The sequence below is a fragment of the Panthera tigris genome, chromosome F3 (assembly GCF_018350195.1).
Source record: "Panthera tigris isolate Pti1 chromosome F3, P.tigris_Pti1_mat1.1, whole genome shotgun sequence".
NCBI lineage: Eukaryota > Metazoa > Chordata > Mammalia > Carnivora > Felidae > Panthera > Panthera tigris.
The window spans coordinates 59,468,534-59,483,809 of NC_056678.1; the positions used below are offsets into that span (position 1 = coordinate 59,468,534).

The following is a 15,276-nucleotide window of genomic DNA, read 5'->3' on the forward strand; positions in this document are numbered from 1 at the left end:
GCTTCGTGTGAGCATGCGCAAACTCCGCCGCGCTCTCAGATGGCACGCGGACGCGGCTCCGCCCCTAACTCCTCCTTCTGTGGCGAAGGCGTCGCCCTTCGCCGCTCAACCCCGGAAGTGTCCGCGCGCAGCTGTCCTCCCACCGCGTTGGCTTTTCGTTTGTGTCTTACTCTGTTCCAGTTGGTAAATGGGAGACTTTAAGTGCAACTGGAGAGTGGGACGAGGGGATGGTGGCTGGTTGAGGTGAGCAATCGAAAAAGCAGAATGCAACATTACCAGAGTACTATACCACCATTACCAGAGTACTATTACCACTGTACTATAATCTTTAAATTAATTAAATTTTTTTTCTTGGCCCAGGGGCGCACTGCGCAAACCTCAGAGGCGTGGTTAGTGGCCCTGGCCAAGATAAATGTGCATAACCTCTTAATTGCTCCCTTGACATCTTTTTTTCTCTTCTTTTAAAGTTTTATCTTTGAATTTAAGTCATTTGGCACCCTCCCCCAAATTTGAGCAAGAATATCTTTTTCCCTCTCGGCTGAGAGGACTCCGGGGACCCATCTGGGGGCCACTTTTCATGAGGAGCATTGACAAACTTACATGAAAGAGGGACAAAAAGTAAGATGATTAAATGTAAAATGAGGGAAAGTTGAGGAGTTCTGGGTAAGATGACCCTGGAGAGGCAGAGACCCATGGGAACACAGCATGTTATCTCCACAACTGGGAAGGTTGGTCTGTGAAAGAAGGTCAGACCATTTTTTCAAAGCTTCAGAGAACAGAACTAGGACTAAGGAGGAAAAGTTACAAGGAGTTAGCTTTAAAGTCATTACATCAATTTTGTTCATACTTAAGACTGCACAAATAATGGCATAGGAATCGGAGTTTTCTGTACCCTGAAAGCAAACCATCTGAGCAGAATCAATGTTGTAGAATTGATGAAAGGGTGTAGTAAGGGTTTCTATAGGAATTCCTTAAAATGGCAGAAATACTTGATTCTGAATTTTCCTCATAAGCACCGTGCAGTAGCTATGATTTTGCAAGAAAAGTTCCAGGGGCGCCTGGCTGCCTCAGCTGGTAGAGCATGCAACTCTTGATCTCGGGGTGGTGAGCTTAAGCCCCACATTGGGCATACAGATTACTTAAAAAGAAAGAAAAATTCCTACTGCTGCTTCTTGTGCTGTAACTCTTTGCAATGCTCTGCCTCTGCAGCAAGGCTGACCTAAGTGATGATGTGGTCCAGCAACGCACACAAACAAAATAACACAGCCATAATCTTCTAGTCTCGAGGCTTGGTCCGGCTACAGTTCTTCCTTTGCCATGAAGTTGTTGACCTGAAAAGTAAAACGGCTTATTATTTTACCAGCAAAATGTGTTTATTCAGGACTAGCAGAGGAATTGGAATTTGGGACAAGGAAGCTATAGCAAAAGCCTTAGGCAAGTCCAAAGAACATAGGAAAGGACCACTCTTCTATAGAGGATAGGGGGGAGTTGGGGGGAGCTGTTATAAACAACAAGTCCATTGCAGTAAACTGGGACTTTGAAGTATAGTGGCTTCTCATTGGCTGAGTTGTGACAGTTTGTCACTGGCTGGGCTGTTGCTGGGCAAAGGGAAAATCCTCCTTTCTCCTACTGGGATAGTGAAGTAGGTTTCTTCCTATTGGGAATGCAAAGTAGTCTGGTCCTATTGGATCTGCAAAGGGTTGCAATGAGTGGTGGGGCCTGAGAGCTACCCTTTCTGGCCTCCTGGCTCCATCTTAAAAGAAATTTCCTTTATTAAGTTCTGCAAGGTGTAATTTCACCCAAATTCATGCTCTCACAAAGATGGAGAAGAAATTTCTTGTTTACCTTTATATTCTCATACAGTTTTAGGTAACTGTAGATAAAAGGAAGTTAAGAATGAATCTTTATATACTCTACCTAACCCTTCCCTTTCCCATAGTACAATTCTGGTATAAAATGTGTTGGTGAAGGACGTAAAATAAAGTGACTGTACTATATCTCATCCAATAACATAAACAAGATTAAAAAAAAGAAATAACATGGTAAAAATGCAAACATAAAATAAAACAAAGCACACAGAAGGTTTCCTAAACTCAATCTAGAAAGAAACATATTCTAAGGAACAGAAAGATGTCCTTACAGTTGCCTTACAGGGCTAAAGAGAATTTAATTTGATAATAACATTTTATTTTTTTATTTTTTTTATTTATTCATTGTCAAGTTGGCTAACATACAGTGTAGTCTTGGCTTCAAGAGTAGATTCCCGTCATTCATCACTTACATACAACACCCAGTGCTCATCCCAACAGGTGCCCTCCTCATTGCCCATCACCCATTTTTTTGTTTATTTATTTATTTTGAGAGAGAGAGAGAGAAAGAATGTGAGTGGGGGAGGGGCAGTGAGAGAAAGGGAGAGAGAGAATCCCAAGCAGACTCCACACTGTCAGTACACAGTCTGATGTGGGGCTCAAACTCATGAATTGTGAGATCGTGACCTGAGCTGAAATCAAGAGTCAGGTGACTGACTGAGCCACCCAGGCACTGCTGATAATTAATAACATTTTTTTTAATTATATTTTAATTTACATCCAAGTTTTTCAGCATATAGTACAACAATGATTTCAGGAGTAGATTCCTTAATGCCCCTTACCCATTTAGCCCATCCCCCTCCCACAACCCCTCCAGCAACCCTGTTTTTTCTCCATATTTAAGAGTCTCTTATGTTTTGTCCCCCTCCCTGTTTTTATATTATTTTTGCTTCCCTTCCCTAATGTTCATCTGTTTTGTATCTTGAAGTCCTCATATGAGTGAAGTCATATGATTTTTGTCTTTCTCTGACTAATTTCACTTAGCATAATACCCTCTAGTTCCATCTACGTAGTTGCAAATGGCAAGATTTCATTCTTTTTGATTGCTGAGTAATATTCCATTGTGTGTGTGTGTGTGTGTGTGTGTGTGTGTGTGTGTGTGTGTATACCACATCTTCTTTATCCATTCATCCATCAATGGACATTTGGGCTCTTTCCATACTTTGGCTATTGTTAATAGTGCTGCTATAAACATTGGGGTGCATGTGCCCCTTCGAAACAGCATACCTATATCCCTTGGATAAATACCTACTAGTGCAGTTGCTGGGTCATAGGGTAGTTCTATTTTTAATTTTTTGAGGAGCCTCCGTACTGTTTTCCAGAGTGGTTGCACCAGTTTGCATTCCCAGTGAATAACATTTTTAAATGTTTACTTATTTTGAGAGATAGCATGCATGCACACATGAGCCAGGGGAGGGGCAGAGAGAGAGGTAGAGAAAGGATCCCAAACAGGGTCTGCATTGCCATCGCAGAGCCCGACTTGCAGCTCAAATCTACAAACCTTGAGACCATGACCCAAGCCAACATCAAGAGTCAGACGCCCAACCAAGTGAGTCACCCAGGCACCCCAAAGTCAGGCTTTAGATAACCAAACAGTTGAAGAGACATCATCATAGTCTATACGGTATCATAGCTGGTAATATGAACAAGATAAAAAAGGAATGTGGCAAAAATGAAAGTAAAAAACAAAGATAGCTTACATAACAATATAGAGAAAAATATTCTCTAACTACAAACTCCTCAAAATACATGGACTAGGATCCCACCCCAGGCTCAGAATTGAGAAAAAAAAATTATATCCTCAAAGGCACAGCTTCATTTTTTGCCCATTTGATGCCCTGAGCCACTCATTAAGAAGTTCAGGCAATCTTGGGGCACGTTGATGGCTCAGTCAGTTGAGCATCCACCTGTGGCTCAGGTCATGATCTTACAGTTCATGAGTTCAAGCCCTACCTTGGGCTTTGTGCTGATAGCACGGAATCTGCTTCAGATTCTCTGTCACCCTTTCTGCCCCTCCCCCACTCACGCTCTCTCTCAAAAATAAATAAACATTAAAAAAAATTTAAAAACAAAAATGTTCAGGCAATCTTACTGGAAAGAAAGACCACAGGAAGAAAAAGTTTCTGAAAGATGAAACACCACATGGAGAGAGGCCACATGAAGCCACCAGTCTGCATCTTATCCAAACATATGAGGAAGGCCTTCCCAGACCTTGTGACCCAGATCCGCCAACAGCTGAGTTCAACTGCACAAGTGAGTCTAGTTAACAACACATAAAAGAGGTGAGTTGTTCTCACTGAACTCTGTGCAAATTCCTGACTCACAAAAGGTAAGCAATAAAATGGTTCTTGTTTTAAGCCACTACATTCTGGAGTACTTTGTTACACAGCAATAGATACCTAAAACACTGGTATTGATCATTTGCATCTTCCATCTCTTTTTCTTCATCTGTCTAGAGATTACCAAATTATTTATGCTGTGATCAGAAAACAAACTTTGTCAGATATCAATATTATAAAAATTGTTGAGACTTATTTTGTCCCCCCAAATGTGGTCTATCTTGGTAAATGTTCCATGGGCAGTGAAAAAAAATGTGTTCTACAGTTGTGGAGCATTGAATTCTATCAATGTCAATGGGGTTAAGGTAGTTGATAGTTTTGTTCAGATCTTCTATATCATTACTGACTTTTTTTATAGTTTCACTATTTAATTACCAAAATAGAGGAGTTAAAATTTCTTACAATGGATTTGTGTATTTCTTTTGTCCTTTAGTATGGTCAGTTTTTCCTTTACATATTTTTATTTTTATTTTTTTATGTGAAATTTATTTTCAAATTGGTTTCCATACAACACCCAGTGCTCATCCCAAAGGTGATGCCCATCACCCACCCTCTCCTCCCTCCCACCCCCCCATCAACCCTCAGTTTATTCTCAGTTTTTAAGAGTCTCTTATGGTTTGGCTCCCTCCCTCTCTAACTTTTTTTTTTTCCTTCTCCTCCCCCATGGTCTTCTGTTAAGCTTCTCAGGATCTACATGAGAGTGAAAACATGGTATCTGTCTTTCTCTGTACGACTTATTTCACTTAGCATAACACTGTCCAGTTCCATCCACGTTGCAACAAAAGGCCATATTTCATCCTTTCTCATTGCCAACTAGTATTCCATTGTCCTTTACATATTTTTAAAGTTTTGTTATTTTGAGTACATTAACTGTTGTCTCTTGTGTCTTCCTGATGAAACAAGCATTTTATCATTGTGAAAAATCTTTGTGTCTGATAACACCTCTTAAAGTGAAATTTCTCATATTAATATAGTCACTGACACTTTCTCAGCTTACTGTCAGTGTGTTCTATATCCTTCTATCTTTCTACTTTCAACCATGGTTTTTTAAATGTGCTTCCCTTGTAGACAATAATTAGTTGGATCTTCCTATTTTTAATTCAATCTGACAACCTCTACCTATTAATTGGTGCGTTTATCCATTTATATTAATTATAATAATTTATATTATTGAAATTAAGTCTGTCATTTTGATATTTGTTTCTCATTTGTTCCATTAGTTTTGTGTTCCTCTGTTCTTCACTTATTGCCAGTTTTTGGATTAATCAAATGTTTTAGTATTCCACTTGAATTCCTCTGTTGGCTTTCAACTGTATGTTTTTAGGAATTACAGTATGCATTCTTAAGTTATCAATATTCCTAGAGCTAAAATTGTGATACTTCACATAAAATAAAAGAGCCTTACCTTGTATAGTTTTACACCACCACCTGCAAATCCTTTATGCTTTGTTGTCTTGTATGTTACATCTACATTCATTATAATTTTTGCTTTAAATGGTCATATGTCCTTTAAAAAATTGAGAAATGTGTATGTTGTCTTTTATATTTATCCATGTTTACTATTTTCAGTGCTTTCATTCCTTCTAATAATCTTCAAATAGCTGTCATAAATTCTTTCCATTACCACCCACACATTCATGTTGCTTCTCCCATTTAAACATAGAGTCTAGAGGCGCCTGGGTGGCTCAGTTGGTTAAGCGTCTGACTTCAGCTCAGGTCATGATCTCATGGTTCATGAGTTCGAGCCTTGCATCAGGTTCTGTGCTGACATCTCGGAGCCCGGAGCCCGCTTCAGATTCTGTGTCTTCCTCTCTCTCTGCCCTTGCCCTGTTCATGCTCTCTCTCAAAAATAAATAAACATTAAAAAAAAAAAAAAAGATGTGGAGTCTATTTCTTCTTCCCTTGAATCTGGGTGTGTCTTTTGACTTGCTTTGATGAACAAAATATGCCGAAGACTGATGCCATGCCAGTTCTAGATATAAACCTTAAGAAGGTTTACATCTTCTACTTCTGTCTTCTAGAAATCCAGCCAGCATGTAAATAGGTTTGGGTTAGATTATTGAATAATAAAAAAACATTTGGAAAGAGAGAGGCCTATCCCAGCCATTTCAGCTACCACATCTGAGTCACCAAACATGTGAATGAAGCTATTTTGGAAGTTTTAACCCTGGCCAACTTCCCAGCTGAATGCAGCCACATCGGTGAAGTAGGCCAATAACACCCAAATCTGAAGAACCACCCAGTTAAATCTAGCTAAGGCACAGAATAGGAAGAAATAATAAATGATAATCATTTTAAACCACTAAATTCATTACACAGTAAAGGAAATTAAAACATTACAGATCTCAATTTTCATCAGATGAGTCATTGTCTTTAATACTGAAGAAATTTTTAACATTGTTTATGGTATAGGTCTATTGGTGTTGAATTTTCTGTTTTCATTTACCTGAAAATGTCTATTGTGTCTTCTGTTTTAAAGGATACTTTTTCTGGATGTAGAATTCTGAATTGGCGATTTTTGTCTTCCCATTATTTAAGCCCTTCCATTGTCTTTTTTTAAGTTTATTTATTTAGAGAGCAAGTGAGCAATAGTGGGGGAGGGGCAGAGAGAAAGAAAATCCCAAGCAAGCTCCATGATCAGCTCAGCACCTAATGTGGGGCTCGATCTCACAACTGAGAGATCATGACCTGAACCGATATCAAGAATTGGATGCTTAATCAGCTGAGTCACCCAGGTGCCCCTCTCTTTATTTTTTTTTAAAGTAAACTCTACCCTCAATATGGGGTTCGAACTTACAACCCCAAGATCAAGAGTTGCATGCTTTACCAACTGAGCAGCCAAGTGCCCTGTCTTTTGATCTCTTGTTTCTGATGAGAAGTCAGCTATCATTTTTATCATTTTCACTCATGTGTAATGTATCACTTTTCTCTGGCTGCCTTCAAGACTTTTTCTTCCCCATTTGGTTTAATGTCAGTTTGACTATAATGTGTCTAAGTATGGGTTTTGTTTTGTTTTGTAAATATTCTACTTGTTATTCACTGAATTTCCTATATGTGTAAGGTTTTTTCCCCACTAAATTTGGGTTATTTTCAGCCATTAATGCCTCAAATATTTTTTTTTTCATGCAATTTTCTCTCTGCTCTCTTTCTGGGATTTCTTTTTTTTTTTTTTTTTTTTTCACGTTTTATTTATTTTTGAGACAGGGAGAGACAGAGCATGAACAGGGGAGGGTCAGAGAGAGGGAGACACAGAATCTGAAACAGGCTCCAGGCTCTGAGCTGTCAGCACAGAGCCCGACGCGGGGCTCGAACTCACTGACCATGAGATCATGACCTGAGCCGAAGTCGGCCGCTTAACCAACTGAGCCATCCAGGCGCCCCTCTTTCTGGGATTTCAGTTGTATGCATGTAAATTCTTTTGATGTTGACAAGTTACTGAATCTTTGTTCATTTTTTTCTTTCTGATTTTTAAAGCAGATATTTCTACTGATCTGTTTTCAAATTAACTTTTTGTTGTTTTTTCAGTGTTCAATCTGCTGATAAGCCCATTTAGTAAATTTTTCTATTTTAATTACTGTACTTCTTAGTTCTTGGAGTTTTTCTTAAAAAAAAAAAGTTTCACTTATATGCTGACATCCCTTATCTCTTCATTCATTACAATGATGTCTTCATTTAAGTCCTTGAAAATATTTATGAATGTTACTTAATTTTTTTTTCCTAACCCCAAATCCAGGTCATCTCACAGAAATTTTTTATAGACTACTTTTCTCATATGGTTCACATTTTCCTAAATCTTTGTATGTTTGATAATAATTGTATGTTAGATAATTGTAGATAATACATTATAGGGAGTCTGGCTAATCCTGTCTTCCTTTAAAGAATATTACATCTGTGTGTCATGCAAATTAATCACTGATTGGTCCTTTTGGTTATGTTAGCTTTGGTCTTATTATTTTCATCACATGTTCATTTTGGTTTTATACTTGGCCCTGGCATGTGCTTCTTATTTATTTATTTATTTATTTATTTATTTATTTATTTATTTTATTTTATTATTATTATTTTTTGCATGGTTCTTTCTCTTAAGGCTTGATTCTGGATTCTCAATTATGTGCCTAAAGTATTAGAGAAGTTGCTGCTCTTGGGCTGGGCTGAAAATCCAATGTCTCAGCACTACATGACTTTTAGGATCGCTCTTCAGCCTTCCTCTTGCAACAGGCAAACTTGCCTGGCACATTTGTGTCCCTCCACCCCACATATGTGCACACATGCACACACACATACACACCGACACTACGGCAGCTCAGGTATTCTAACCCACAAAATTTCAGCCACTTCAATATCTTTGACCCCTGATAATTTTCTCCTCATCTCAGGAAGGCCACTACTTTACTTGAACTTCACCTCCCTAATTATGGAGCTTACCTTGTGTGCTTTGTTCTCAAGTATGACAGTCACATGCTGCTTGTTTATCAGTGCATGAAGATTGTTCTAAGATTGTTAGAATAAGATGAAGATTGTTCTAAGTAGTTTGTCTAGTTTTATGCTTTTTTGTGGCAGAAAGACAAGTGCAGTACCTGTTACTCTATTACGGTTCAAAGTAGAAGTACTATATTCCTTTTATCCTTGTCCGTCATGGTGATAGAGACATTCACTTAGGTCAAACTGCTTAGAAACTTTCTAATATCTCACAGATTCAACAAATATTTCATTGTCCATGGAGTCCAAAATCAACTTAAAAAGTACATTTAAAAATAGGTCTCTGAAGGGGCGCCTGGGTGGCTCAGTCAGTTGAGTGTCCGACTTCAGCTCAGGTCATGATCTCATGGTTTGTGAGTTCGAGCCCCACATCGGGCTCTGTGCTGACAGCTCAGAGCCTGGAGCCTGTTTCAGATTCTGTGTCTCCCTCTCTCTCTGCCCTTCCCTCACTCATTCTCTCTCTCTCTCTCTCTCTCTCTCTCAAAAATAATAAACACTAAAAAATTTAAAACAAAATAGGTCTCTGAAAAATGAACTGCCCAAAATTTGCAAGGTAACCATACTGAACTAATCATATATTTTTACTCATGGCTTTATGAGTATAACATCTATAATCAGCAAAAAGAATAAAACTTAATGGATAGACTTATAAAACGTTCTACTACAATCCAATAGACAGCCTTTTATGATACTTTCATATGTTAGATGATAGCTGTGAAATTATTACACACTATTAATGAGCAACTCAACTCATGGACTCACAGTTTTCAACAATGTTGAAAAACTGTATCAATACCTGTAGCCCCAAAATTAGATCCACCTCAAAATTCTCTAGAAAAGACATTTCTTAAATCTCGGCACAATGAACTTCACCAGGATTCTCCACCTCTGACATGACACATGAAGCTTTCTAGTCCTAAATGCACACTTTTGCAAGGAGGAGACATTGGTCCCAGAAACTAACAGTTCCTTGATCTTATTTCATAAACCCATTCCAGCCATAAGAAAGAAAAATTATTTGTGGATATTTTCTCTTGACTTTTAACTTATAATCTACAGCAGTGGTCAGCAACTTTTTCTGTAAAAAGATAATGAATATTTTAGACTTTTCAGTTGATACGGTTTCTGTCACCACTATTCCACTCTCCTGTTGCAGCACAAAAGCAGCCACAGATAAATGTAAATGAATGAGAATGTCTGTGTTCTGAATAAAACCTTATTCACAAAAGCAGGTGGCAGACTGGATTTGGCCTGTGGGCCACAGTTTGCCAACAGTTGTACCAGAGTACTAATTCATGTTTAGTCTCACAAAAGAGGTTTGGTTGGAATATATACATATATACTCACGTAGAATTTTAATTTTTTAAGTTTATTATTTATTTTGAGAGTAAGAGACAGAGTGTGAGAAGGGAAGGGGCAGAGAGAGAAAATCCCAAGCAGGCTCCACACTGTCAGCACAGAGCCCAACATGGGGCTCAATTCCACCAAGCGTGAGATCATGACCTGAGCTGAAATCAAGAGTTAGGCGTGTAACCAACTGAGCCACCCAGGTGCCCCACACATATAATTTTAAAAATACATATCCACCCTGGTGATGATTGTTGCATCCAAACAGAGATCTACTAAAACATAATTACTGATATCATCATACGTCTCAGTCCTTATGATAGTCACTGACTGTATATTGCTTCACTTGAATCCTCTAACATACAGTTAGTAGATGTTAACGCTAAGAAGTAATTTTATGTTCCGTTGTGGAGAAACCTGATATATTAGGGTAAATGAGATCAGCCATCATGAAAATGATACATATTTATCATAATTATTATCCTAATAATTCCACATACTGCATCTCTACCTATATTCCCCTACATTTTAATTAAGAAACGTGTTCTTTCATTAAGAAAAAAACCCTCTACATTCATTCCAAATAATTCAAAATGTGACTATTAACAATACAATTTATTCAGATCTAAATTTAAGAGGAGACAGTGTGGAAGAGGGAACAAATGTGAGAAAGTGGAAGTAGAACAATATATGACCATTCTTGGAGGAAGAAAAATACAAATTCAGAAGTGTGAGATGTCTAGTAAGGTGGTTTTAACTTTAATGACAAAAACAAACCAAAAAACCAAAAACTGTAAAGCAAAATCATTGGAATGTATAGGGACTCTTTTTTTTTTTTTTAGGTTGATATTATAATCTTTTTCTTTTAGCTGATAAGAGAAACCACAAAACACGGGATATAGAATATTTACAAATATGGGCGTATTTTTTAAAGATTTTATTTTTAAGTAATTTCTATACCCAACATGGGGCTCAAACTCACAACCTCAAGGTCAAGAGTTGTATGTTTCACCTACCGAGCCAGCTAGGTGCTCCAAATATGGGTGCTTTTTACCCATCAGATTTTAACAAAAGTCTCAAGCAGTGTATCCCAAGTAGGAGGGTGGTACCATTCTGACAAAGGGGAATTTGGGAATGCATGGGGGCAATATTATTCCATTGCCATGATGAAGATGATACTAACATTTCATGGCCAGGGCCAGAGTTGTTGTATACCCTGCAACTGGTTGGACTGTCCCACCCAAAATGCCAATACACCTCTAGGCAAGAAACATTTGCCTAGACAAGTATCATGCTGTGGTCCCTTACCTGCAATTGTGTTTTTCCAGAATTTAGCCTAAAGTGATAAGGGCTCTTGTGCAGTATCATTGTGTTATTACCCCTAAAAATGCCATTCTTGGTTTCTTTATGCTTGTCAACAATGATTAACTTGTTTTAAATAATTATAAGAAATAAATAATAAAAGCATGACTCGTGTAGGAACTTAATGATGGCCATAGCTCATGCTTTTTACTAAAGATTTCAGATTCCTCTGAAGAGGCAACGAAATTTATAGATATTCCAACAAAAATCTCAACCTCTAATTGCAAACAAACAAAATTATTGGGGGGTTTGAAATAACTACCACTGTTCTTTCTCTTTCTGCAGAAATTCTAAAAGAGCTTAGCCAAAAATATTTTGTATCCTGTAACAGAATTTTAAGGTTTGCTTTTCTTTAAGTGTGTGCAAATAATGTATAAATATATGGTATGGATCTGGTGTTAATTTTTAATCCCTGCTTTCTAGAGCTGTGCTCTTTTTAAATGTACCTACTCTGAATTGAGATGTGCCATAAGTATAAAATATACACTAGACTTCAAAGATTTCATATGAAGTGAAAAATGTAAAATGTCTGGGGCATCTGGGTGGCTCAGTTGGTTAAACTTCCAACTCTTGATTTCTACCCAGGTCATGATCTCACCATCATGAGATCAAGCCCCATGTCAGGCTCCACGCTTAGCATGTGGAGCCTGCTTAAGATTCTCTCTCTCCCTCTCCCTTTGCCCCTCTGCTCCTTGCACACACATATACACACTCTCTCTCAAAATAAACAAATAGATAAATGTAAAATATCTCATTAATAATTTTTATATTGATTACTCATTAAAACGATAATATTTTGGATATACTGGTTTAAATAAAATGTATTATTAAAGCATATTTCATCTGTTTTGCTTTGCCTTTCTAATGTGACTTGTACAAATTTTAAATTATATTTGTAGCTGGCATCATACTGCTATTAGACAACATATTCTAGAGAATTCACAAGAAATAAGGGAACTATCAGATTATGTTTAGATTTTCTATTTAATCATTCTGGTTTAATATCATCCTTTCATCCTCTAATATATTCCATTCCATTTCATATTCCATGTAGATTTAAATGGAATGAGCTCTCATACCTGCAGGGAACTCCTACACTTTCTGTATGCAATTGTTCGGTGTTCACACTTGAATAGTCTTCATAATGGTATTCGTGTTCCTGTTCCTAACTTTGTACCGCATGTATTCATTAAAATGCTGAAGATTCAGGAGATTTGCTTTGTCCTGATGTGTTATCTGTAACCGGTCTGCTGTGACTGCATGTTACCCAGAAGAATAGATTTTCTCCCTCTCAGTTTTTGAAGTCTCCTCCAGGAGGCGCTTTTGAACTGTCAAGCACACCTTGTGGGGGATGTTACCTGCCCTCCTGATTTTTAATAAGGGAAGTTTCTAGGGAAGGTAGTATCAAAAAAGGTCTCCTTTGTGACAGTCACTGATTTACTGAGAATCTTAACCATCCCTGATTAACCATCCCTGTTGGCTAAGAGCCAGATATATTGCTGTTTAATTACTTAAACAACATAATCAGCCTGTTAATATATTATCTCATTTGCTTCTTAAAGAAACACTTGGTTTTAACAGTTGCCCCAATTTTATTGATGAAGAATCTAAGACTCAGAAAAATTGATGGCTTGCCTAGAGTCATGCGACTGGACTTCTCATACCTAGTTTAGTACTTCTGGTTACATTATTCGCCTCTGCTGTTGTCTTCAGTAAGGAAGTAATTCATATCTGAAAACTGTAAATGGAGGAAGCCAAACAGTCTACACTGTGGATATTGGGTTTTATAGGCCCCACCCTGGAATCTGTTCTGCATTTGTTTCAAAGCATCAAATATTTGACTTCTGTGAAAATAGTGCCAAGGTAAATTAGGTGGAACCGGACACAGGAACTTATATGTCTGTATATTAGTGGCAATTTCAGATGTTTGAGTTTCTCTCTTTGTGCAATAGAAATTGGGATAATATTTGTCAGGACTAGACAAATAGCACATGCTGATAGGTATTCTTGCCTTGTATATGACTCACTCTCAGTACAACATACCCTTTGACATGGCTTTGACATGGCTTTTGATTGTGGCGAAGAATTTAGCCCTATTGGCCATGCCCAACACAGAACTCCATTCTCCGTGGCTTTCAGAACAAGATATTTGCTTTAATTCCACTTCAGTCATATGATCACTTAAAGTCTGATAGCTTTCTGCTTTTTACTCTATTAAGTCTAAGTTTTGTGCTTGATTTTCAAGGACTTGTGTAATCTGACCTACTCTGGCCACCAAATTTATCTCCCACTACTCTTCACTAGGATCATTTCACTCTGGTAACGTTAGATCCCCTTACTGTCCTTTAAACATTCTGCTCTCTTTTCTCTTATGTTGCTTTCTTCACTTGCCTTTTCCTTTCTTTTTAAAATCTAAATCCCACCTATTCACCAAGACCTAAGTCAAATTCCACCACTATCATTTATTCTCCTCCTTCATTGAACTCTTTAGTGCTTAGAATTTGTACCTGTTTTGAATGTGAAACTGTGTTTTCATGTTAGCACTTACTGTGTGGCAGGGTTGTGTCGGCCTCCCATCCCCGCCCCCAACTTGTTACAAAGAGAGATGATTATTATTAACAAGAAAGATTTGTTTATCTTTTAGGAGTTTCCACTCTGAAGAATATAATAGGATCCAGAGTCCTCCCCCACCCTTGAGAATTGGAGCCAAGGTTGGGCCTCCTTGGGCACAGCCGTAACAGGTGGACCCATCTCCTAGACACTGGCTACAAAGGATGACACTGGACACAAAAGAAGTCAGAACTCTGGGAAGAGAGAAGATCTCAGGATGCCTAGCAAGAAATGATACTGTGCAGGCTGATCTGACTGAGTAAAACAAAAATGTATTTGTTGCTTTTCTGACTCGCTGTTTTATAAATAATTGCAGGGTTTTCGTGTTTAACTAAGACCTTTACTAGGATTTACCTGATTTATAAATCTTCAGTTACCTTTAAGGATAACAGTATTTTATCTCTCTCGGTGAATTATTACAAATTATTTTTCTCGGTATAATTTTTTGACAACTCTGTTGAGATATAAACGTTTTTTTTTTTTTTTTTTAATTTTAGAGAGAGAGAGCATGCGCAGAAGGAGAGAGAGAGACTCTTAAGCAGGCTCCACATTCAGCACAGAGCCCAACACAGGTCTCAATCCCACGACCCTGGCATGGTGACCTGAACTGAAATCAAGAGTCAGACACTCAACTGACTAAGCCACCCAGGCTCTCTGAGCTATAAATGCTATTTAAAAATGAATGAATGAATGAATGAATGCTATTTAAGTATTTAAATTATACAGTTTTCTAAGATCTGACATAGGCATACACACCTAAGACCATCACACACCCCCAGGTTTCTTTGTGTTTCTTGCCTCCCTGTCCTGTTACCAAGCAACAACTGTCATTATAGATTAGTTTGAATTTCCTAGAATTTTATATAAATAGAATTACAAGTATATATTTTTTGGTCTGGTTTATTTCACTCAGAATCTCCTTACTGTTGCTAGTATCAACAGCTCCTTATTACTGATAAGCAATATTCCAAAATTTAATATCTGTTTATCTGTTGATGGACACCTGGGTTGTTGTTTGGCGCTTTGTTTTTGGGGTTTGTTTGTTTGTTTTTACTATTACAAATGAAGCTACTATGAACATTTATGAACAACTCTTAGTGAGGTCATTCTTTTATTCTTCTTGAATAAATACCTAGGAGTGGAAAGACTGGGTTCATTATGGTGGATGTGGTTTAATTTTAAAAGAAACTGCCAAACTGCCAATTATAACCAGCAGTGTCATGAGAAATCCAATTGTCCTCATCCTTGTCAACACTTGTATAAGTAGACTT

At 37.7% G+C, this 15,276-nt stretch overlaps 1 long non-coding RNA gene across 1 annotated transcript; it reads left to right on the plus strand.

Moving 5' to 3' along the window:
- Window positions 1-43: 43 nt before the first annotated feature.
- LOC122235915 lies at window positions 44-14,280 on the plus strand. The gene is made up of 2 exons (XR_006214035.1): window positions 44-243; window positions 14,040-14,280. It is a non-coding gene; the product is annotated as an uncharacterized LOC122235915 (long non-coding RNA).
- The last annotated feature ends 996 nt before the right edge of the window (window positions 14,281-15,276 follow it).